Source organism: Carettochelys insculpta, chromosome 3, assembly GCF_033958435.1.
Source record: "Carettochelys insculpta isolate YL-2023 chromosome 3, ASM3395843v1, whole genome shotgun sequence".
NCBI classification, from domain to species: domain Eukaryota; kingdom Metazoa; phylum Chordata; order Testudines; family Carettochelyidae; genus Carettochelys; species Carettochelys insculpta.
Genome location: NC_134139.1, coordinates 152,157,554 through 152,183,522, shown reverse-complemented (window position 1 = coordinate 152,183,522; position 25,969 = coordinate 152,157,554). Strand labels below are relative to the sequence as shown.

Sequence of the window (25,969 nt, the reverse complement as noted above, 5' to 3'; positions counted from 1 at the left end):
TGCCCATTAACTCTTTGTCTAAGGGAGTTAGAAGTCTGTTTTCCACCTTTTTTGGCCTCTCATTTGCCAGCCAATTAGAGCTTGCGAGAGTGAAGTGGCTCTTACAGACCCCTCTATCATTTAAAATCCTCACAGTCAACGTACAGCTATCTTGCCACTGTCTGTGTCCCTTATTACCTACCATGGAGGTATTGTCAAGCCATGTTGTGCATCCATCTATTTCACTTGTTTTGGTATCAAGAAGGTGCTATTTTGTGCCAAATTGGCAGAATGGTTGGATTTGTTTTGTGTTTCCCTTCCTCACCGCATCTTGGAGGCCCAACTTTAGATTAAAAGAAGTGATAAGAGGAATTTTTAATATTAAGAAATAATATGTGAATATGTTCCTCATTGTTTGTACCCAGGGTCCTCAGAGGATGGTAGCAGAAAGTGCCAGTGCCTTGTAGCTGGGGGACTTTTTACTAGGGAGAAGAGGAGACCTCTAGGTCTTTGCAGGCTGAAGTACTCTTCAGAGGTACCCTCATTTGCCATCAGAAAGGAACGGCAGAGATGATCTAGAGATGCTAAATCCTATGGTTACACTGAAGAGTGCCATCCCTCTTGTACCATTTATAAATTGTGAGGTAATTTAACCTTGACTGGACTTAATGAAACCCAGGTAGAGGAGGGGAGAGGAGATAGCGCTTCTCAGCTATAGTGAAAGTTGCATCCTGCTCTTTAAAATTGGTCCCTTTATCTATGGTTCATTCACTTCCTTTGGAACATCTGAAATGTGTGAACCTGTTTCTCTTGACATGAACACTTTATACTTCAGTAATTTCTAGCATCCTGTTTAAACACGTAAAGATTGTGTGGATATCTGTATTCCTGATACCTAATCCAACTCCTTTTAAGGTCAGTCTAACTCCTGCTGACTTCATTGACAGTTGATGGGCTGCTCTGTGGTGGGGTGGTGATGGAATAAAGGTTCTTCTGGTTTGAATTGGTAAAGTCTATAAAGCACAACAAAAGGAGCCCAAGAATGATACATATTTCACAGGAAAAAAAACAATTTCAGAAATGTTTTTGAGATTTATTTAAACCTGTAGACAGAATTTCACACTATTTAATGGGCCAATGTAAGGCCTGTACGCACTTTTTCTCTCTTCACCCATGAATACCTTATGAAAGTTATGTAATGCAGAAAATCCATTCAGTGTGCTACTCCATAATCCGTGTGCAGCAAAGCTATATTCGTTACGGAAAAATCTAAAGACTTGGGATGGTTGCATCTGCATCGTCTTTGCTGGTCAAGTACAATAAATGTAAGAAACTAAATTGAATGGTTTAACCTAGCCCACACTCTCCTCCATTCCTGCCTAAAATGTGCAATGAGACTGAAATTTCTTAAAAACTAAGTGGGCTGTTTTTTGGGTGCCTCTGTAGTGGAATGTTCAAGTAGAGACATCTAGGAATCTGATTTGTCTGAGGTAGTGAGTAGCCACATCTCTAAACATAAGAATCATGGTAGGTGCATGGTCAGAATCATGTTGTTTTATTCTGTCATAAAAACCAAAGTTGTCCATTGCTCTCTTCCCTGATCGCAAAGATGCATACTGGAAATAAATCACAGCTTATGGCTTCAGCTACATGAGAAACCTCTGTCAACAGAAGTGACAGTCAGAAAGGATTTTGCAGCAAAACTTCTGTCAACAGTTTGTGAGTTTGTGTCTACACATAAAAGTGGATCGAAAAAGCAGCCAGACTGCCAGGCCCTCTCTTGACAGAGCAGCTGACCGAGAGCTCTGCAAACAGGGCTGCCCAGTGAACAGGAAGCCCTGTCTGTCGACAAAAGGGCCATGGAGCACCTACACAGCTCTTTTCTCAACAGAACACACTGTCAAGAGTGGTGCTATACCTAAATGGGTAGAGGTATAATGCGGCCAGCAGATGTGCTGAGTTTCATCGACCAACTGTCGACAAAGTGCGTTTTGCATGTAAATACTCCGCAGGTTTTTCTGACAGAAGCCCGGTTTTGCCAGAATAATCCTCTAATGTAGATGTAGCCTGTTTGTAAAGGAATTGGCAAATGTTGAGGATGTACTGTGGGATGGAGCTGTAATCCTGAATGTTCTGATGACAAAAGCTATGAAAATGTTTGTAAATACTTTTTCTGCAGACCTGAATACGTACAGGATAGCTTTCAGATACGGTAATGTAATAGGTAAGGCAGATATGTATGTTCCATCAAACTTAAGACTTGATTAGTTTCAAACCAAGTAGTAACCGCGCTCAGCCTGCTTAGCTGGGGAAAACATAATATCCATAACTTTCTTTTATTTTATAGCCATTAATTATTTTGCTGTAATTTAATTTTAAAACAAATGTTTTTAGTTTTATTGGCTTTGTTTCTTAGGTCCTTCCCTTGTGTATTTCTGGTCTGCTGCATGGAATGAGAGTTCATTAAAGTGTGAGATTATCACACGGCATTAGGAATATTTGATGGCCCAGACAGAGTTAATTTTCTTTTGTTCTACAATTTGACAGGACACCACATCATGCCTGTGTTTTTATAAGATTTTTGTTTACTTACGCTGTCATCTTTTATGTGCTCAGATTTGTTACTTAAAATCTTGGCTGTTTTGATAATAAAGTAGGTTTTGGGAGGCTTCCAAGAAACTGAGTTACTTTGAATCTGAAAATGATAAATTAACCTTCCTGGACCAGCATTTCTATATAGTTCACTCGTGGTTAATGTTCCCATGTAGAAACAAAGGAGCAGGTCGAAACTATTTGTGTTGTCTGCTCACTGCTGCAGGAAAGCCTGTTTAATACTAATATATGTCCTCCTCTGCCCTAGAGCAACTCCATTTTGTTAATCTGAGGATGCAAATTTCTAAAACTTCCTTCTATAACTTCATTAGCCTGTGTACTTGTAGAATAAATCATGGTAATTTGGGGAGTCTCAACTCTTTCCTCATCAGCCAAAATAATAAAAAAAAATCATTCCGTTAATACCAGCAATGGATGTTCATGGTGCCTTGGGAGAGATGGCCAGAATATGGGGCTCTGTTATCTGAATAGTAAAGAATATTTTGTTAAGAGGAACAAAAACTTCATTCAAATGTTGCTTTAACTCAAATACATGCATATGCAGGAGTTTAAAACCCACAATCATCAAATGAGGATTGGTATTGCAAGAAAAGAGGGGAAAGCAATACAAAGTCAACATGACATCAGCTTATTTCTGTGAGATGAACACTGTTATAGTGAGGATTCTTAATTCTTCGAAACTTGTGAGTCAGTGTAAACATGTTTTTTTATTTGCTGTTACCATCTAGCTGAGGAATTCACTACTGTTGATAGAAACATAATTCAGTCTGCATTACTCATCTTCTGAAAGATTACCTAATAAGGTTTAGTATTTTCAAACAATGTCCGGTCTGCTCTGTTGAATTAGTGTTACATGTGTTTCTTTTCCTTTTTCCTGACCTCTACATTTTGAGTTTGACTGACGGTTTGCACTTGGTTGAATAGCAGTAATGTACTGATTTGCTAAGATGTTTATTAGCACTTTTCTCCCACTCTGGATTTTTTGACAGAGTGGTGCAGAAAGTGAACTCCAGTCATTGTACTTTTGGTTATTATTAGTGTTTTAAAATTTGTGCAAGCTTAATGTCAGGTAAATTAAATTGTTGCAAAACAATAGTCATAATTTTATACATGAATTTGCAAAAAATTCAAAAGAATTTTTTAATAAAATATTTTAAATGCTTTTTTTAAAGGAAGAAAACAGGCTGTTCCTGCTGCTTTTCTACTTTATCAAACAGTGAAAATTAAATCACTGCAAAATAGTTTAAGCATAAGCTTTTGTAGGCAAAGACTCACTTTGTCAGATGCATCTGACATAGTGAGTCTTTGCCCATGAAAGTTTATGCTCCAATAAATCTGTTAGTCTATAAAATGCCACAGAAGTTCTCATTGTTTTTGCAGGTACACCTACCCCTCTGATACTTGTAAGATAGCTCTCATTTATAATAAATATAGTAAAAAGGAATCTTAATAGTAGCTTTTGTTTTATTTTAATCGGCTTTGTCCACACTACCACTCCCTTTTGGAAGAAGCATGTTAATGAGGGAGTTTGGAAGATGCTAAAGAGGCGCTGACATGAATAAGCAGTGCCTCATTAGCATAATTGTGACCACATGCGATTAGACAGTGCTGCTTTCGGAACACGCACCGCCCATGTAGCCAGGGGCCTTTTGAAAGAACTCCCTGACTTCAAAAGCCCCTTCTTCCTATTTGGTTTTAGGAAGAAGGGGCTTTCGAATTCAGGGGGTCCTTTCAAAAGGCCACTGGCTACACAGGTCGTGTGCATTCAGAAAGCAGCACTTTCGAATCGCACATGGCCACCATTATACAAATGAGGTGCTGCATATTCATGTCAGTGCCTCATTAGCATCTTCCACACACTCTCATTAACATGCCCCTTCCGAAAGAGAGGTGTAATGTGGACACGATCCTACAGTTTTACTTAACCAGGGCTATAATTTGCTTTATCATTTGACCAGTGAACTCTTTTCATGTTTTGATCTTACATTTTGCACAGAGTAAATATAAAAAGATGTGCATAGATATATCAAAGTTGTGACACAGATTGACAAAACATATAATAATGTCAATGGTGAAAAGGCTAGTACCATTTTGGTCAGGATTTTTTGACACAGAGTAAATTAAGATGTTATCCTTAAGTTTGAATTACATTACTTGTCACAGCCTTTGCACCTGAACCTGCTCCCAATGTGTGGCTTTCAGAGACCCTGAAATGTCTCAGAAGCTAGATCCATCTGTAATCATCAAAAAAAAAAAAAGCCACTTCAGCTCTGTGTCAAGAGCCAAATGGCTGCCTGGGGAAGACAATGCATCCAGATTCATTGTTTCATATCTCCAAGCATCTGCCTGTAGGTGGAAACCTCTCCATCTTTCTACATGACACAGAGACCCTGCAGAATACAGTGAAACAATCCACCTAAAATAAGTGCCCTGCACAGACTAATCAATGTAACTCCCAGTTTGACTGAATAACATGAGGCTTGCAATGATGTGATTTACTCCAGTAAATTACCAATACAAGTTGCAACTATAAAAAACCTATTTTGCACCAGGGCAGTGTTTGTTTTTCACCACTTAAATAGAGGGCTGGATTTTCCCCTTGCATGTCCCTAGTCGCACCATCTTCATCCTCCCCTTGTCTACAGGTAACCTTCATGTTTTCCATAAAAATGAAACTTTTCGGCACTTTTTAAAATGCCGGTGCCCGTAGAGATATGCCTATTCTACCTCATTAGAAATCTGGCCCTGCTAAAATCACCAATACAGTTTACATTGGTGTAAATTTGCCTAGTTTTTATAAGCCCTTAGTGGGGACCAAATTAGCCATGTGACCAATTTTTTTAAAAGTTTCATGTGGTATCAAAAGAGATCTTCTTTTCTCTGCCACCTGCCTGGCTTCTCCCACACCCCCCAAGGTTCCCTTTATACATTGGAGGAATTCTCAACTGCATAGGTAAGGCAGTTTTGAAACAATCCATGTGCTAGCAGAGCAGGACAGAGATGATTTAACCAGGTCCAAGGACCTAAATCTTTTGGAAGAGTCCTGGTCTACCTGTTTACACCTTTTCTCAGTAAATGGATCCCCAATTTTTGTAAAACAAGACAGGTTTGAGCATGGGCAAATGAGATCATGCCAGTACTTATAGTATTGTATACGTTGCCATTTTATGCTACTGGGAAATATTAAAATTGCACTAATTTATTCATTCTTTTGATGAATTGTAAGTAGCATGGTATTGTAACTGTGAAGAAGTAAGAACATAGACTACTGAATAATGATCAGAAACATAAGTGCATTGGGGTATAGATATACCTATGGATGTTGTATCTCTGGAACTTTTTGGCCATGGAATTATTTAGTTCTGGATAAATCTGAAAATACAACTGGCAAATTTTCATCCTCCTTATAAAAGTTACAAATGTGAGAGAAAAACTGGCATGAAGAGACTCCTATCTGTGACATTATCTACATGAGGAAGGGTTTGTGAGTTTAGCCATGCTGACATAATTGTTCTGGCAACCCCTCCTAGCGTAGATGTAGCTCAGTGAGAGGCAACCTAAGCTTGTGAGTCAGCTGCCTGAGTGGCCCTCCTTCATCTCAGTGAGCTGCAAGATTGTCATAAGCAATTATTTATTCCTAATGTAGCTATTTATAAACTGTGATCAAGTTACCCCTGAGTCTTTTATTTATTAAGTTATATAGCTTGAGCTCCTGAAGTCTGTCCCTGCAAAACATGTTTAATCATTCTAATGGGTCTTCTCTGACCCTGCTCCGTTTATCAACACCTTTCTTGACTTCTGGATCACAGAATTGGACAAAGGAGTGCCAATGGCAAATAATGAGGTAAAACAACCTCTGCTCTGACTCAAGATTCCTCTACTTGTGCTTGCAAGGATCACATTAGCCCTTTTGGCAAAAACATTACACTAAGAGTCCACATTCAGCTGATTATCCACCACGTCCATCTTCTTTTGTTAAAGTCAGTGCTTCTCAGAGTAGAGGAGGTGCGGAGATAGCCTACATTCTTTGTTCCTAAATAGCTACATTTCATTTAGCTATATTAAAGCACACAAGCTGTGTCTACATGTGCACAAAACATCGAAATAAGTGGCCCTTTTTCGAAAGAGTGGGAGGAGCGTCCACACATGTAAAACCGTCTTTCGAAAGGAAATCTAGAGAATGGGGCACAGACATTGAAATCCGAACTCCAATTCCAGATCAGGAAGATCGGCCCCTTTTGAAATACTAAGGTGACAGAGTACACAGGTAGATAGTCCCCAGTCTGCTTTTTCGAAATACGGGTCAGCCATGGCGCAAGTCAGCTGGAGTGTGGAGCTGTTCCAGTCAGCAGCAGCAGGGCTGTATGGTCCCTGCATTCGGCTGCCTGAAAGCTGCACACATGCAGGAAACCCATGGCAGGAAGCTGAGAGCATGCTAGGAGCAGCCTCTACACATGCTCCGGCCTCATGCTTCAGCTGCTCAGCATGGCCAGCAGCCAGTCCCCCCATGGCCCTTACTCTGATCCCCCGCAGGGCTCCCGGGGGGGAGGAAAAAAAGGGCCCCCCTCCTGGATGTAGTGGGATCTGCAGGACCTCCTCGGCCTGTGGAAGGATGAGGAGGTCATGCATGAGATGGGGGTCAAGCAGCGCAATGCCGCTGCCTCCGGCTGCCTAGCGCAGGGCCTCCAGACCAGGGGCCACCTGGAAAGTACCTCAGAACAGGTACACTCCAAGGTAAAGGAGCTGAAGCAGGGCTATGCCCTAACAAGGAACCAGGCTGGCGACTCCGGGGCAGCTCCAGCCACATGCCCCTTCTTCTGGGATCTCTAAGGCGTCCTGGGGGCCCGGAACAGCTCCCCACCCCCATCGTTCCTGGACATCTCAGCAGAGGACCTGCAGCCAGAGGAGGAAGAGGAGGAGCAGCCCGGACCGGGGACCCAGGAGGGCAAGGGGACCCCGGAGTGGTCAAGTGAGCAGGGGGACCTCACCATCATCCTCCCCTCCTGCTCCTCCAGCCAGGTGACCGGGAGCCGGACATCCCCGGACGTCGCTGAGGGACCCTTCAGTATGTACAGGGAGGGGTGCACACCTGCTCCACAGGGTGGGGGTGACGCAACAGCTAGTCGCCTGCACACAGGACCAGTGGTCCCGGGCCTCACACAGGCCACCCTCCACATGGGATGCGGCACCCCACGGTGGCCCACCAGTGACGCCCAGCACCTGCCTTCAGTGGATAGCACTGCAAGCCGCACAGGGGCGGCAGCCAGTTGGTGCCAGACAGCACCTGGGTCCTGCACACCGCAGGCCGGGAAGGGCCACCTACATGAGAGACCCCTGGATGCACCCCCAGGCCAGGAGGCCCAGCTCGTGGGGGGCGGATCGGTGCCCCTTGGGGGGTCAGTGTCTTTTGTGGGGGGCGAGGGCCGCATGGGGTGGGATCGGGTGCGTGGGCCCATAGCCAGGTCCCCTCTGTCCAAGGCACATTACTGACATGCTGTCCTCCTCTCCACACAGCTGCACCATCCCTCGTCCCCGAGAGCTACCCCCCACCCCCGCAGCTCTTAGAAGCGCCTGGACGCCACCCCACGGAGCGTGCCCCTGCCAGGCCGAGGAGGAGCAAGCCAGCCAGCCAGCGCCAGGCCAAGGTGGCCGAACAGCGCCTGCGGCTTGCCCAGGCCAAGATGGAGTGGCGGAGGGCAGCCTAGGAAAGGCTGCTGACCACACTGTAGGGCATTGGCCACATCCTCCGGGACCATGTGGCCACCGTTGCCCACCTCTTGGCCCCCCGGCAGCTCCCCTGCTGAGCCAGCCCCCTGCCCCCACTGAGCCCGCCCCCTCCGCCCCCACCAGGCCCACTCTCCAGCATTACCTGCCAGTGCTATCCACACCCTCTCCTCCCCACCAGGGAGGCAGGGGCTCCAGGGGAAGACGGAGCTCCCGGCCCACCACCCCTGCCTCGGAATGAGCGCCCTGCCCCCCTCCAAGTTAGATTCCCACCCCGTGTACATAGTTAACAAGAATAGTGTAGATAAATGTTTATTTTAATGTTCACCACTCCGTGCTGTGCTCCTCAGGGAGATGGTGGGTGGTGGATGTGTGGGTGTGCTGCTGGTGGGGGTGGGGATGGCGGGCATGGTGGGTGGCAGAAGTGCGTGGGATGTTGGTGTGTATGTGGGTCAGAGGTGGCCGTCAGCAAAGGCCTGCCTGAGGACCTCCCTGATGCGGTGGCCGTCTTGATGGGCCTGGCGGATGGGGGCAGTGCCCAGCTGCTCATAGTCGGCGCTGGCTGGAGGGCCACCCCCGGGGACATATGCATCCCCTTTTCCCTCCGCAACATTGAGGAGAACACAACAGGTGCCCACCACCTGGAGCACATTGAGGACCCCGACCTCCAGCCTTGTGTAGAGGCACCTCCACCGCCCTTTTAGGCACCCAGAGGCCTGCACCACGATGTTGCAGGCATGGTTGAGGTGCTGATTGAATGCCTCCCAGGTGGGGTCAAGCTGTCCGGTGTACGGCCTCATGAGCAACAGCTGCAGCGGGTATGCCGCATCTGCTACCATGCAGAGCGGCATGGTGACGTCCTCCACGACTGGGATCTCCCGCTGGGGGACAAAGGTGCCGGCCCTCATGAGCCAGCAGAAGTCGGAGTTCCAGAAGACCTGAGCATCGTGGGTGCAGCCGGCCCAGCTCATATAGATGTCGACCCGTTTCTCCAGCGTGAGGGCTGGCCGCATGCAGGTGTCCTGGTGCCGGAGTGCAGGGGTGAGCCAGTGGCAGATCTCCTCGAAGGTCTGCCTTGACATGCGGACGTTCCGTAGACACCTTTCCTCACCCCACTCCCCTAGCACCACGCGCTCCCACCAGTCGCTGCTGCTGGGGTGGGTCCAGAGGCATTGGGGACCCGGGGGAGGGGGTGGGGTGTCCCAGGTGGGGGAGCCCCACGGCCCCAGGGGGACTGCCCAGCCACACTATGAGATTGGGTGCAGCTGCAGTGATGGTGCACAGCACTTTGAGCAGGGTGTCCATAATGAGGGCATCCTGCTGTAGGAGCTTTAACTGTGCCTCCATCGTGGACATGGGTGGGCTCTGCTGGGCTGGGAAAGTCTGGGCAGCACTCGGCTCATGTGGAGTGGAAGGAGGGGCCCTTTAAAGGGGGCAGCTGGCTGCAGCCCCGGAAGGGCTTGTCAGCCATGGGACCCCGTCCGTGGCGTTTTCTGCTTCTCTTCTTTCGAAAGAGGGCTTGGAGCCGTGTGGATGCTGTCTTTCAAAAGACCTGCGTCGGCACTTCGAAAGAGCGGATCGAAATGGTGACCTTACAATGGCGACTATTTCAACTGCCGAACATGGATTTTCACCCTTTCGAAAGGGCGCTTAGGTGTAGATCCAGCTACATTGTTTATTAAGCATTTCAGTTTATCAAGTCATCCACTTCACTCTGTGTCAGGGACCAATATTCTTTATTATTTTACTCACCCATATTTTTGTGGCACTTTCAAACTTTATCTATGATGATTTTATGTTTTTTTCTAGATCACTTACAAAAATGTTAAATAGCCTACAACCAGACACTGATTCTTGCAGGACCACTCTAGGGATTGGCTCTCAGCCTTTCGCTGTTCAACATTTTTATTACCTTGGTGTTAATTTTTTTTTTTTTTTTTTTTTACCTTGGGGGAAAAAAAGTTACCAGATTATACTGATTAGTTTCTGCAGAAGTCTAAAACCAAACTTCAAGAATCAAGATTGTTCTGAGACACAGAAACTAGAGAAGCTTTAAATGTGGCAATGGTACACGGGAAGTCCCCGTATGCCATAAAGCTGAGAATTTAGCATTCCGCTTCTAGTTTGGCTGGAATCAGATTTTCGATTTTCCCTGAAAGGAAGAAGAAAAGGTGGGCCAGTAGTCAGCAGAAGACCTTGTGAGACACAGCTTCCGCAGGTGGTCAGTATGGATGGGGCGAACCCCTGCTTCTCTAGCCTGGTGTGCAGTGCTGAACTCTCCTCTGCATTTTACTTCTTGGTGCCTCAAAGCTTCAGAACTTGGGTCTGACAGCGAACACTGAGAGGAAACAAGGGCTAGAGCTATGGGAGGCAACTGTCACTATGGTTTAGTTTGCTTGGTTTTGTGAATTGTGCAAAACAAGGGCGAAAGGGCTGAGGACAGGAGGTGAGCACAGCTGTTTACAGAGCACAGGATAGTGTCTTGACAGTACTGATGTTGAACAGTTGTGAACATTTTTACATGGATGTTTTGTTCTTGGAGTGTAGTAAATGCTCCTGGGGCCCATGGTTTTTGTGTGTGTGTATTCTAATATTAGAACAGAACATAATTTGCTACAAACTGGTACAGGATTCCAGAATAAACTACTACTTTTACTGACTTGTTTATAGTATCTGAATATCTTTCCCATTGTACTGGTTCATTTTTTTCCATTGGAACACCCTGAGTGCCCATTGTTCTGATTTGTTTTGCTTGCACCTCCCCACTGATTGACCAGAGGTCTCTTCATAGCTTTTCAGTTGAATGTAGATTTGATGCTCTAAATTGTCTCTAAATCTGCATGCAGTGAATTATAGTCATGTGTGATCTAGGATTTATTCGTGAAAGTGGAGAAACTTCAGTCATCACTTCCCCCTTGAAAGAGTTAATGAGGGAATGAGGGGCCAACTGACTTACTTGGGGTCATCTGTGTGATGGAGCGGTATATGAAGTCCTTCTGGAAAAGGACCGGGACAGTTATATAAAACCAGAAAATTGAAAGCATAGAGGGGGTTGTCCATTTCCCTTACCATTCCCCCAGGCTGTGCTATCAGTTATTTATCGTCATGGAACTGTCATAACCCTTCCCTAGTTGGGCTTCATTGTTAGCAAATCTTGGCCCTCCCTCTGACTCTGGCGGGGGACCCCAAGTAACTTAATTGACCTCTCAGGCCCTTGTTGACCCTGTCGCAGTGTACTAATAGGAAATATTGTATAAGTGAGTGTTGTCATTGAGTACACTGATAAAAAAAATCTACATCTCCCTCTATTGCAATTATACGTTACAGTGAGAACACACCAATATTTTTATTTCGATACAGTTTGTTAAAGAACTTCATGGCTGTGGGGCCAAACCCTATTTTTCTTCTGAATAAATGAGCCCACTGAAGTTGTCATGAGTGGGATGTGGCTTTGGGTGAAAATCCTGCATGAAGCTGAGAATGAGCATATAAGAAAATTAAACAAAAATCTCCTCCCTTTGCAGAGAGGGAAGATTTAGGTAGAAGAATGTAGACACAGTTGGACTATAGGATTTGCTGTATTATACACATGCGCCCACACATTCAGTTCAGCTATGACCCTCCACTTGTTCCCCAAAAGACAGAGAAAATAGATAAAAGATTTTGTCACTTTAAAAATGTTTACAATCACATCTTTCTCTCCTACCCAAGATAAGTGTACACAGAATTGGTTCCTCACAAAGAAGGCTTGCTAGTTCTTCTAACTATAGCACTTCCATCACAGGAATTGGCACTTTTTACTTAAAATCTTTTATTTTTTTTAAAAAGAGAATGTGAGTTCATTTTAAGAGTCACTTCCCTTGTTTTACTGGTATAGCCTGAGCAAAATGGCTACAGACAACTACATGAAACAGGTGTCTCTCTGTTACTATTCAAAATGGCTGCAGTTTTCCTTTGAGGTGATTTTTCTGAATGTATATTTATTTTGAAATGTACTCAAAAAGAGATTGTTTGTTTGGATGTGCATGAGAGTGAACACTGCAAAGCTATGGCTACGTAATAGCCGTTACTTGAAATAACTTGCACAATTTGCTCAATGCTAGGAAGAAAGTTTGCTTCTGGATGGGTTAATGATTAGTTTTCTCATTTTTTTTTAATTCTCTCTTTAAAGTTTAATGGTCATCATATTGATTACTGCATCAGTTCCTCCCAGGGACATTGAACATTTTAATGACATGTGATTATTATTATTTAATGGCTCAAGTTTTCTTTAAAATTGTCTAATTATTTTTATTCTAGTAATAGCTACTCTATTTAAGGTGTCAAGAGATTTATTTCCTAAGCCTTATTGTGAGTTTGTATGTAGCTTGTAAGTATTTGATATCACTGACTGTTACTGTTTTATTACACTCTATTGACAGTCTGACCCTCAGTATGAAGTATTTGTTATGCTTTTCCTGTTCAGGACTTGGTGCACAAACAATATATTTTATGTATCTGACGTGAGATTTGTATCTGTACTCATTTTACTGGTGCTTTTTACTTAAATCTTCAATTTCTTAGATTCTTTGGAATCGTTCAGATAGAGTGCTACTTCCCTGTCTCTAAATCCTTATTTGCTCTTCACATAGAAAGACTTTATATAAAGAAATGAGAATATCCCATCCATGCTTTGGGCCATTCTATTATGTTTCAGGAACAACTATTATGTCAAGATTCTATTCCAATACCATACATGCTTGCTTTTAAGCATCTCACATTTTTATACAGACATTTATAGCTTTCATTTTCAGTTAGGAATCTGTTTTCTCTGCGCTCATTCTGACAGCCAGCTAATTTTATGGAATTTTCCTTTCCTTTCCCAGTTTGGCTGGATATGGATACATTTGTATTACCATTATCCTTTCTGGGGAAATCTGACTGTTTGAACAGACCCAGACAGAAGCACTCTAATTAATGATAATAGTAATCCTGAGCAATGAGTAAATCTTTATTTCTTGTTTTCATGAAAAATTAAATGCTATTTGGAATAATGGGTATAATATAGAGATAATAAAAGATTAGCCATCTGTTCCATGGATCCTGACTTTCAACTCTTAGCTCTGGTAAAAGATTCAAGCATCATGGTAAATTCTTATATAAAAGGCAAGTTTGTTCTATCATTACATTTTCCAACTTCTGTCATTGAATGTACATTTAATAAATTCCCAGTAAAGACGTGCTGTTACTGAGTTTGCATGACTCCCTGGCACGTGTATATAGCTGATTCATTTAAAAGTTACTACAAGAGACAATCTTGCCCAACAAGGATTAAGACTGGGACCCTGAAGGCAAAGTTTGTTTATTAATTGTATGTTAATCTTGCATCCTCTTCCACAGTGCCCATCTGCCTGTATGCCACATGCAAGCAAATCCAGAATTCCCAACATTTGCTGTGCATTGTGATTGATTCCTAGAGCTCTTTGTTAGCCACATGGTGTTCATTTGTAAATTTCCATTCATGCTTGTCTATTTGATATGTTGCTTCACTGTTTCCTTTTCTTCAGTTCAGCTGTTGATATGAAATTGATTGTTTCCTGTATTTTTAGAAAACTATGTTGCATGTTCTTTTGTTATTGGTTTGCTCATGCCTCTTACCTTAATAGCATAAAACAGCTTAAGGCCTGTGCTGAATCTCAAGTTCTGCTTTTGCATAACACAAAAACATGAGAATTTGCTGTAAAACAGTTTCAAACTATTGAAGTACTTGACTTACTTTTGTACTGTAATATAGGTAATAAGCCACATGTACAAGTATATGGGTATTATAACAATAAGGCTGTGTTTACACTTGCATTCCTCTTTCAAAGGAAGCATTCAAATGAGGAAATCAAAAATGCAAATGAGGTGCAGATTTACATATCTGACATCTCATTTGCATATTCTTCCTCAAAAAAAAAAGCATTTTTTAGGGGAAGAAGGGTTCTTTCGAAGCTGGGGTTTACTTTCAAAAGAGACGCATCCACACTGCTTTTGTTCTTTCAAAAGAATATGCAAATGAAGTGTCAGATATGTAAATCTACACCTCATTTGCATTGTTGATTTCCTCATTTGCATGCCTCTTTCGAAAGAGGAATTCAAGTATAGACACAACCCAAGTGTGACAACAGGAATTATATTTTCAGTAGTATATCTGTATTGCATTTTGAAAGCACAGCATAGGCAGTCCCGCTTTGGTCATTCATATCCGCTGGGTCTACACTAGGCAAATATTTCGAAAGAGCAGGCCCCAGTTTGAAGTAGTGCGTGGCATGTCTACACATGCCTTGTGCTCTTTCAAACATGAAATTGACTGTAGGCACCTCAGAAATCGAAACCACTCTTCCAAACAGGAAATAGGAAGAGGCCACCCTTTTGACATCCTTTTTTAGAAAAAGGACATGCGCAGACACTCTGCGTCCCACATTTTCAAAAGAGCAGGGTCTGCCATTGGGGCGATCAGCTGTTAGGTGGAGGCGTGCTGCCCAGCCCCTGTGGGTCTCTATGGTCTGTGCATACAGTGGCTCTTAAAGCCAAACAGACCCTGGAAACGCCATTGCAGGAAGCTGAAAGTATGCAGGCAGCAGCCCTCGCACGTGCTGTCCCTGCACGCCTCGGTGACACCCCAAGCAGCTGCCAGATAGTGATGACCAGCACCTGGGCAGGTCAGGAGCCCCAGGGCCCTCTCTCTGAGCATTTCTAGGGCTCTCAGGGGTCCAGCCGGGGGGAAGAAGCATGCCCCACTTTTGGACAAAGCATGAGCTCCGGTACCTGCCGGGGCTCTGGCAGGAGGAGGAGGTGCTCCGGTTATGGTCATGGAGTGGCAGAATGCAGCCATTTTTGCAGAGCTGGCCGAGGGCCTGAGTACCCGGGGTCACCCTTCCCGCACTCCTGACCAAGTTAAGAGTAAGGTCAAAGAGCTGCAGCAGGGTTGCGCCTGGGCTCAGAACTTGGCCAGCTGGTCAGGGGCTGCCTCTGCTTTATGACCCTACTGCCGGGAGCTCAGGACCATCCTGGGCCCCTGGGACACCTCCTCGCCGCCTGCCATTCTGGACATCTCAGCTGAGGAGCTCCAGCTGAGAGAGGAGCAGGAGCCAGGACCGTCAGCCAGCCCCATACCACCAGAGCCAGAGGCGGAGCCAGCCTCAGCCAGGGACTAATCCAGTGAGGAGGGGGACCTGGTCACAGACCTCCCCTCCCACACCTCCAGCTGGGCATCAGCCAAATGGCCATCTCCTGACCTTGGTGGTGGACCTTCAGGTACATTCCCGACGGGCACACACACCGAATCATGGGGCAGGGGCACCATAAACGACCGCGGCCCTCCATTCCCCCAGCAGACCCCAGCCCACTGGACCATGACCCTTGGGATGGCAGCATGGCTGCCAGTGCCCATCAGCACACGCTCCCGCAGACAGTGCCACACCCTGCCCCAAGGGGGAGGGTTAGAGGGTTGGACTGCACAAAGGGGCTGCCCACAGGGCCACTGCACCCACAGACGGGGAACAGGGGATGAAGCCTGCCACCCAGGGGGGAACGGAGTGTGGGCCACGGGGTAGGGGTCAGTACTCACGGCCTGTTCCTCTCTTTCCTCCTGTTTCCACAGCTGCACCATCCAAAGGCCAGGAGGTCCTTGCCCGGTCTGTGGTCACGGACAGCCCCCCCGAAGGTGAGGGACAGTGACTGCCAGAACCACCCCCAGCACTAGGATGGGCCTGGTCATGGCGGAGCCAAAGTTGGCCAGTGGAGGACCCCCACCTCGCCACCTCCATCTGGCAGCAGATGGAGTTGGCAGAGTGTCGGCTCTGGTTTGAGGAGGAGGAGGAGGAGGAGGCCGTCTGGCACTGGGCAGCCTGCGGGGAGTTCCTCACCACCTGTCGGGATGTGGTGGCCACGTACTGGGAGCTGCTGGCAGGGCTGCCCTCTCCTGCTGCCCCCTCCCACTGCCCCCTGGCTGCCCCTCCTCTCGTGACTCCACCTGCCAGCCCCTTGGGAGAGGGCCCTGCTGTCCCAGACCACTGGTCCGATGCTGATCCTTGGCCCTACCTCCCCTTACTCCCTGCCCCCTCCCAACTCCGCCAGGGACACCAGACAAGCAGGGGGCGTGGGTCCCAGGGCCACCACAAGTCGCGACCCTCTGCCCCTGCCCCAGAGTGATGACCCATTGGGCTGGCCACCTAAGCCCCGCTCCTCCTGTAAATAGTTAGCCTCCCCCCGTACATAATTAACCCTCCCTATATTTTGTTGGATGTTCTCTTATTCTTACAACACACTATTACCCACATGTGTTTCTGGTGCACAATATAACCCTTTATTTTTCCAAAACCCCAGCGTGCTGCGTGCTCACTGTGGGGGGCGGTGCACAGGAGGTGGGGGGCGGTGCACAGGAGGTAGTGATGCAGGGTGCACAGGGTTTGGGGGATTGTGCAGGAGACCCACCAGGGTGGGCCAGGACGGCACTCACTGGGGCCCCTGGTTGAAGTAATGAGTCAGGGCCTCCCAGATGCAGATCCCATCCTGGTAGGCCTGGCAGCTAGGGGTGGTGGCTGGCTGGGGGTAGCCCGTGCTGGCCTCGGTCACTGACCCCTGCACAAAGGCCTCCCCCTTACTCTCCACAATGTTGTGGAGCGAGCAGCAGGCACCCGCCACCTGAGAAACATTGAGGACACCCACCTGCATGTGGGCCATGAGGCAGCACCCCCCCACTTCAAGTGGCCAAAGGTGTGCTCACCCACCTGGCGGGCGTGGGTTGAGCTGGCTGTCGAAGCACTCCTTGGCTGGGGGTGGGGTGGCCCATATAGGGCTGCATGAGCCAGGGCTGGAGCAGGTATGCTGTGTCAGCCACTAGGCAGAAGGGCACTGTGGTGTTCCCCAGCAAGATCTAGAAGGTCGGTCCCTGCCTCCAACTGGCGACACAGGCCTGAGTTTTGGAACACCTGTGCATCATGTGTGCAGTGGGGCCAGTCCATGTACACATCTTGGAATGGGCCCCGGCTGTCCACCATGGCCTGCAGGACCACTGAGTGGTAGCCTTTCCTGTTCATGCATTGTCCGCTACTGTGCTCCAGGGCGCAGATGGGTATGTGGGTCCTGTCAAGGGCCCTGAAGCAATTTGGGAACCCCAGTATGGCGAAGACCGCGATAGCTGTGTCCAGGTCCCCGATGTGGATGATCCTCTGGAGGAGCATGGCATTTAGGGCATATGTGAGGGTGTGCAGGGTGTGCCCAGCCCCACTCTGGGCCCCCCCGCCCCTGGTGGGTGCATGCCCAGGCCTCCTTACCTCCATCATGACAGCCTCAACTGTGGCTTTGCCCACACCAAACTGGTGTCCCACGAAGTGGTAGCTGTCTGGAGTGGCCAGCTTTCAGACAGCTATTGCGACCCTCTTCTCCATGGGGAGGGCACCCACATCTGGGTGTCCTGGTGTCTCAAGGCTGGGGATGACCACTGGCACAGCTCCAGGGAGTTCTGCCACCGCATCTGGAAATTCCAGAGCCACTGGTCGTTGTCCCACTGCCCCATGACTAGTTGCTCCCACCATTCGGAGCTGGTGGGGTAGCTCCAGAGGTGGCAGAGCATGTGGGGGGTGCCCAGAGGACCCCATGGTCTCAGGCATCCCCTTCTGCCCTCAGGGGGAGCTCCCCTTCCAGGAGCATCAGGGTGGCCACTCTGCTGGCAGCAGCCAGCAGGGTGTCAAGCTGCTACTGCTCCATGTCCATTCCTGTGGGCACTGTGTGTGTGGGGCTTGTGGAAGCTCCGAAGGCCTCATGCTGTGCAGGCGGAGAGTGCTGGGGAAGGGTCCCTTTAAGGGAGCAGCTTGCTGCAGCCCCAAAAGGGCTTGGCCGCCCGGGCTACGTCTACACGTGCAGCCAACATCGAAATAGCTTATTTCGATGTTGCGACATCGAAATAGTCTATTTCGATGAATAACGTCTACACATCCTCCAGGGCCGGCAACGTCGATGTTCAACTTCGACGTTGCTCAGCCCAACATCGAAATAGGCGCAGCGAGGGAACGTCTACACGTCAAAGTAGCACACATCGAAATAGGGATGCCAGGCACAGCTGCAGACAGGGTCACAGGGCGGACTCAACAGCCAGCCGCTCCCTTAAAGGGCCCCTCCCAGACACAGTTGCACTAAACAACACAAGATCCACAGAGCTGACAACTGGTTGCAGACCCTGTGCCTGCAGCATAGATCCCCAGCTGCCGCAGAAGCAGCCAGAAGCCCTGGGCTAAGGGCTGCTGCCCACGGTGACCATAGAGCCCCGCAGGGGCAGGAGAGAGAGCATCTCTCAACCCCCCAGCTGATGGCCGCCATGGAGGACCCAGCAATTTCGACGTTGCGGGACGCGGATCGTCTACACGGTCCCTACTTCGACGTTGAACGTCGAAGTAGGGCGCTATTCCTATCTCCTCATGAGGTTAGCGACTTCGACGTCTCGCCGCCTAACGTCGAAGTTAACTTCGAAATAGCGCCCGACGCGTGTAGACGCGACGGGCGCTATTTCGAAGTTGGTGCTGCTACTTCGAAGTAGCGTGCACGTGTAGACGCAGCTCCTGTGACCCCGTCCATGGCATTTCATGCCCCGTTCTTTCGAAAGAGGACGTTGGTATGTGTAGACACTCTCTTTTGATGCCCTGGATGGCCCCTTTCGACATGGTGCGTGGCCCTTTCAATGGCACTCATTGATGGCACTAGCCCCAGCCCATGTGTAGATGCTCTCCTTTGAAAGGGCGTGTTTTGACTTCTCTCTTTTGAAAGATGCCCTTTTGAAAGAGCGCTCTAGTGTAGACGTAGCTATGGAGTTTTAAAAATTTACTACGTTTAGAGGGGTAACCTTTTAGGAGAATAACCTATAAAAATAAGCAACATTTAATTTTATTACAGGAAAATCTTATCCCAGATAGAAATGTCCATGTTTGGACTGGCTTTAAAACTTGATAAACAGTTGCTGCCTTGATGGGTCTGTTTTAATTTCTTTATTGGCCGTAATCCAGAAACTCTCACTATATGTTTATAGTATATGGTTAATTTTCCTCTCTTGTATTTTCATAGTGTGCCATAGTGTTTAATGGATGTATTATACATAGAAATGCTTTCAGAAAAGTCAAAGTCATAATAAAGAAATCTTGCTTTGCAGTGAAAAAATAGCGTAATTTACCTGGAGAAAGCATGATACCTGTCTCTTCTGTGTATATCAGTACCAATTTTTCTCCAGGGTTATCTGCATGCTTCTTCAGTATGCAAGGTTTGCAACACAAACAGGATGGTTGCCTTGAATGATATGAGAATCCAGGTGGAGCTACAAAAATAACCTGAATTTACTTGAATGGCAATCTCAGGTCTTCCCCATCCATGCAGGAAGATAATGATATTAATGAAAATAATAATGTTGCTGCAGTTATTTCTGATTTGTAATTTGCATAGCCAGCACCATTGGAGTGACATAATATTGTGTCTGAAGGGTTTGGCAGAATATGTTGTCTTTTATTTTTTGAGAGTAGTTATCCCCTTTGAATAATATAAGTAAAAATGAAACAATTACATTATTTGTACTCTGATGATATTTATAAAATCACGACCCAAGTCTGTAGGCATACTTACATATTTAAAAATGTAATTAATACAAAAAAGTATTAAAGAGAATAAAAGTATCTCCATGAAGTTTTTCCAGAACTTATTAATATCCGAACCCCTACACAGACACAAGAATTTGTCAAGAGGTGGACCTTCCACCATAATCCTGAAGCTCAACAGACTTGGTTTGGGGCACACGAGCAAATACAGTGAGTTCCAGAATGCAGGTCTGTGCACTGGCATTTTGCAACAGTTCAGAGGAAATTATCTCAGGAAACAACCTTGTATTTTGGAGGAGAAACCCAGATTTCTAAATCTATTTAGGGCCTGAAATAGAGTTCCAAGAACAGAAGGGGTTGGAACTCCCTTTCTTCTCAGTGTTGAAGGATCAACCTACCCTGTGTGTTGCCACCCAGCCTTTCTCTAACTGGTCCAGAAGAGCAGGGCAGACTGGGAGTTGAACTACCCAGTGCAGCCATGAATGTAGTCAGGATTCTGGCAAGGATTCCAGAGAATGGAAGTGGGGGTGGAATGTATGTATCCAAGGCACTTCCTTTTCTCAGAACAGGGCTAGAGAACTGGAGGGCAGCAGCCTGGTCTAATGGTCTCTCTTGGAACATACATCATGAAAGCCTCTCCCTCTGTGGGTTGCTTGTTTTATTTAAAATCCTTAATTGCCCCTTTGGCCAGCCAAAAGAGAGCCCATGTTAGGAGGAACTTTGCTATACACTCAAGATGGATGTGCCTTTTTGTCTTGAGCTGCTGTAGACAGCCTTGAAGAAATACTCCAAGCATAAACAGTCCTTGGCTTTGATTGGTTTCCATACACATGGTAAGGGTGTACGTATTTTGTTTGGCAAGCAATGTGAAGTAATTTCTTTCATGGTATAAGGAATTTCTTTCCTGTCTTCCTAAATACTGCTTTTTTCTGCAGGTTTGTTAAACTAAGTATTGTCTTAAAAAGTTGCTTTATGTCACCAAAAAAATATCAAGGGGCATCAGGAACAGTACTCTTTCACTCTTAACTGTGGTAGTGACACACCCAAATGTGTTGATTTCTTTTAAGCAACTGGCACTGCAAAAGATTGCCACTGAAATATTTTGTTACCTTCTCTGCATATCGAGTACATCTGAAACTATTGTGTCCTATGCAAAGTATCCATCAGCAGAAGCAAAATTCTTTTAGAAGTCTCTATGCAAGCCTGACTTGAGAAGCACCATACCTCTCTTGCACATGAGATCTGAATTTACTGGTTGCTCTTGTAACTCCCAAATCACCTGCAATATTTATAATCAGAAATCCTGCTAATATTTATTATTTGAAATGTATAGAATATTTTTCTCATAAGCCGTTTCAGGCATTCTTTCTCAACTTCCTGTAAGAAAAAATGACAACACCTTGACCTGTTCAAGTGCTAGGCTTAATTACTTTTTAAAAATTCTATGTATTTAGAACCCAAAAACATTTTGTACTGGATTTGAATAGTCCAGATAGCTCATATTTTGGCCCTGAAATATTTCACAGTGACTCAATGCTAAAAGAAACAGTCTGGCAAGTGCATTCTAAAAGGCTCTCTGCAAAGGAAGATTACAGGTTTCGAAAGTGGCATTAGAGAATTAGGCTTCATATGCATGATGAGTGTGGGGGTGATGTCCCAGCTCATATACACATACTTGTGTGCACCCTCTTTGAGCGATCATGACTGAGTCTACACTTGCCCCCAACTTCAAAGGGGGCATGTTAATCAAGATGACGGGAGATTACTAATGAAGTGCTGTGATTAATATGCAGCACTTCATTAGGCTTATTCTACCCTGTGGCAACTTTGAAGTATAAAACTTAGAAGTGCTGGCATGCTGTGTAGCCGTGGGCACTTCAAAGTGCCTTTACTCCCCGAAACTTTGAGGAGTAAATGCCCTTTGAAGTAGCACGGGTACTTAAAAGTGCCCACAGCTGCACGCATGCTGGCACTTCAAAGTTTGACACTTCAAAGTTGCCACAGGGGAGAATTAGCCAAATGAAGTGCTGCATATTCACCGCAGCACTTCATTAGTAATCTCCCATCATGCTGATTAACATGCCCCCTTCAAATTTGGGGGCAAGTGTAGACAAGCCCCATGAGTATAAATAGCAACATTGCTAGAGCCATGTACCCACTGGTTTGTACTTGGCAGGCTCAAACATTCTGCTCCTGCTAGCATGGTTACACTCCTATTTACATTCATGCTAGGTCAATGAGAACTAGTGTGTGTACACAGGAGCAGGGGAATTGACTCCCCCAAGGATATGTCTGCACAGCACCCTTATTCAGAAATAAATTATTCTGGATTAGCTATTCCCAAATAGCTTATTTCGAAATAACACTGCTACACACAAAAATGCATTTTGAAATAGCACTTAGCTGTTTTGAAATACATCTTCTAAACACACAGGCTGTGTCTATACTAGCATTGTACTTTTGAAAGAGCCATGCAAATGAGAAAATTGAAAATGCAAATGAGGTGCAGATTTACATATCTGGCACCTCATTTGCATATTTTCCTTTTAAAAGAGCTTCTTTCAACAGGTAAAAAAAACAGGGTAGACATGGCTCTTTCAAAAGTAAACCCCATCTTTGAAAGAACTCTTCTAACTATTTTGTTTTGGGAGGATGGGTGTTTTTGAAAGGGGGGGTTTCCTCTGAAAGGACCCCGTCCACAGATCTGCTTTGGCTTCTGGAAATGGTTCTTATGGAGGCTGTGGTATGCAAGTTAGGTGAGAATATTTAAATTTGTGCCTCATTTGCATTTCTGGTTTTGACCATTTGCATCTCCCTCTCAAAGAGAGGGGCCATGTAGACACAGGGCTAGTGTTTTGTCAACATAGCCCTTGTTTCTAGGGACCTGAGAACGTAGGGTGTTTAGACACTTCTGAAAATTTTACCTTAAATTGCCTTTGACCATGCTTTTACTGGACAGAGTTCCTTAGACCCTATTTATGCTAAAATTCCTGAACAATGAGTCAAAGCCATCAAGGTTTGAGAAATAATTTCTAAGTCCAGGTCTATATTACTGACTTACATCAGCTCATCATCTAGGGGTGTGAAAAATCCACACCCCTGAGCAACGTAATTATACAAACCTAATCCTGCATGTAGGCAGTGCTACTGCCTCTCACTGAGGTGAATTTACTGTGCTGTCAGGAGAAGCTGCATTGTCAGCGTTGGAGCTCCTTAAGCAGTTGCACCAATGCAGCATTTTTAGTGTAGACCTGACTTTGGCTATGTTTGTCTGGCTTACCTTGTCTAATGGACAACAACTTTTAAAAAAAAAAAATCAAACCATCTGCTAAAAATATTTTGTGCTCTTCACAGCTTACACATCACTAAGACATACACTGCCAACTGAACTTTAAACCTTTCAGAAATATCTTATGGAATATTAGCTGACCGGTAGTTCAGTTCTTTTTCACTCCAAGGCCTCCAAATGTAATCAGTTCTAAAAAGAGCTTGTGGCGAAAGCAACTTGATCATTCCTTACAGAGCCAAGTGTTCTTTTTTTTAAAAAAAAGAAAAGAAAAGCTACAGATGAAGCTCCGAGATTATTTTACCCAGAAACAGCACAAGATATTTAAACAAGGTTGAAACTTCCTTGGCTTCTGACTGCTTGCTGAGGAATATATTATAGCTGATGTTTAATTTTGCTTAAACCTAAAAGGTAAGTCTGTATTTGTTGGATTTGGGCGGGAGTCGGATACATGTTAGTTTGATTTAGCAGTGTTTTAAAATATACGTATAACTTTTCATAGCTTCCATAGGTAAAAAACAAAAAACAAATTTACTCTCCAGAGCTGAAAATCTAGAGAGAATTTCTAAAGTAGGTTATTTAACAACATATTTTTAAAAAAAAATGTAATACTGTTCTGAAGTTATTGGGTATCATACCACCACAAGGGCTCAAAATCAGATGGCTCAACGTACTGAATGCAATTTGTTTTGAGTAAGAAAAGCATAAGGAAGAATGCTGTTGTTGAAGTTGTAATATTTTTGTGTAATTAATCGTATGGTCATAAATGCGTATTTTGGTAGTACTTGGAGCTCTTGAAGCTGTAAAAAGAAGCATCGAAAATGTTTCCTTTTTCTCAAACATCTTTTTTCTGAATAATTTTTAAGAGTATTGACTTTAAATTTACATGTATATTTTATAAAGAATACATTTGGACTTTCATTATTTATCTATCATATACTCCCCACAAACATAGGGACAAACATTAGTATTAATGAGATATCTTATTAATGTTCTAATTATAAATGATGCTTTGTAACTGTGAAATTTGTCCAGTTAGATAATAATTATAGTTTCACTTTTGACTGTGCCAATGGAGGTCAGGGAAGCTAAAGAATTTTAGGAAGAACTTACTTCGAGCTTATTTTCATTGCTGCCCTCTTACTCATTAAAAAGACAATCTCAAAAATATACTGAAAGAGAAAAGGAACTGATGTAATGATCCATAAATAAAGTACATAAAACTAAGACTTCAGGATGTAACACAACTAGTTGGTAGATATGAGAAATCATTTAGCATTCTTCAGCTAGCAGGATATAAGGTGTATTTCAATTCATTTCTTTGTATAAATTATCTTATGATGTCTTCTCCATTCTGATCCCAGCTTGCCCTCCTACATTGACTGGCAGCTGCAGCCTAACATCTTTCTGATGGGCAAATGTCATGTCTGAACCTATGCCAGTATTGCTCTGACAATTGTTTAGCAGTAGATTTTATTGAAATATCTAGCCAAGCTTCAGTCTAAACATGTCACTGCAGAGTGAAATCAGTTTCCATCAGCTCTTCCTTCCTCTCCACTTCATTACCTCCTTCCCATAAATCCTATGAGGCACCATAGTATGACAGAAAATAGGTGCGGGTAAAATGTTAAAAAAACTTGTGTACAGTAGATAATTCGTAGTCAGTGTGGTCTCATTGTGTTTTTAATTCCTTGGAGAAAGTAAGTGTTTAGTACTGTTTGGATGTCACCGAAAGAAGCATTAGGAGTTGAAAAAAAATGTGCTTTTGTACATAGCAGCAGTTTGCATATTATTACTTGTAGTTTTGCGCACGACTTTAAATGGCCAAGCTATTGATACTTGTTACTTTCATAAAGGTTTAAAATGCCTTTTTATTCCAGGAATGGAAACTCAGTACCATGCATCCTCAACAAAGGATTCTCTCTCTTTTGCTGACAAAATGTTGCTAGTTTCATGCCATGTAGAATAAAGCCACTCATTTAAAAATAATTAAGCCATAGATTTTGCTGTTTTAAAAGTCATCATTAATTCCTCGTCCAGCCAAATGATGCTGCCTTTTAGTTCCCACTTGTCTTTATAGATGTATATGTCTTACAACACTCCCCTTTTCAAGTGTTTTTATTGGCATTGAAGAAGAATGTTCAAAAGACTGCATGATAGTTCAGAAATTTTGCAACAAAACACAATGAATACGATATGTTGATAGGGAGGCAAGATTTTTCCAAAGTATGTGCCTAAATTTAGTCTTCCTAAATCTATATTTAGTGATGAGCAGCAAGCGTTACTCACTTCTTTTTTTAGCCTAGCTCTTGTATCGGGCTTTTCATTTTACCCATGAAAGACTGTGACCTAATAAATTTGTTAGACTCTGAGTAGCCATAAGACTGGTTGTTATTTGTAGAGCTCAAGGTGTAATTTCAATCTATGAGAAGCCAGTCGAAGCTGCTGGGTAACAGTTAATTAAATAGTTAAAGTGTTATTTTAATTAACAAAGCAAACAAAAAGTCAGGTACTGCCCATTCCCCTCCCCTGAGGTTAAAATATGTAAATAAAAATAAATTAGTGCTGCCATATGCTGCAGGTGACCCAGTTGCCCCAAATTAAAATAGTCAATGTAATTGTAAAGCAACATTTTTTCAGTTTTTCTCCTATTGTATTCACTGGGTTTCCCTTTCCATCCCATGTAGGATGACCATATTTTCTTATGCCAAATATGGGACACCTCGTAAAATTGCTCGGGCTTCAACAAGTTCAATGGAAATCAATC

The 25,969-nt window shown here is 44.8% G+C and overlaps 1 protein-coding gene across 44 annotated transcripts in view; it reads left to right on the top strand.

The window, feature by feature from the left end:
- RIMS1 (regulating synaptic membrane exocytosis 1) overlaps positions 1-25,969 on the top strand; it is a 423,063-nt gene that overhangs the window by 369,746 nt on the left and 27,348 nt on the right. Inside the window, exon 1 of one of the 44 annotated variants that reach the window (XM_074991058.1) lies at positions 23,111-23,613. The exons of the other annotated variants lie outside the window; for them this stretch is intronic. The gene's annotated coding sequence lies outside the window, so the exon portion shown is untranslated. Of the gene's footprint in view, positions 1-23,110; positions 23,614-25,969 lie in introns of those variants that run through there. 44 annotated transcript variants of the gene reach the window in all.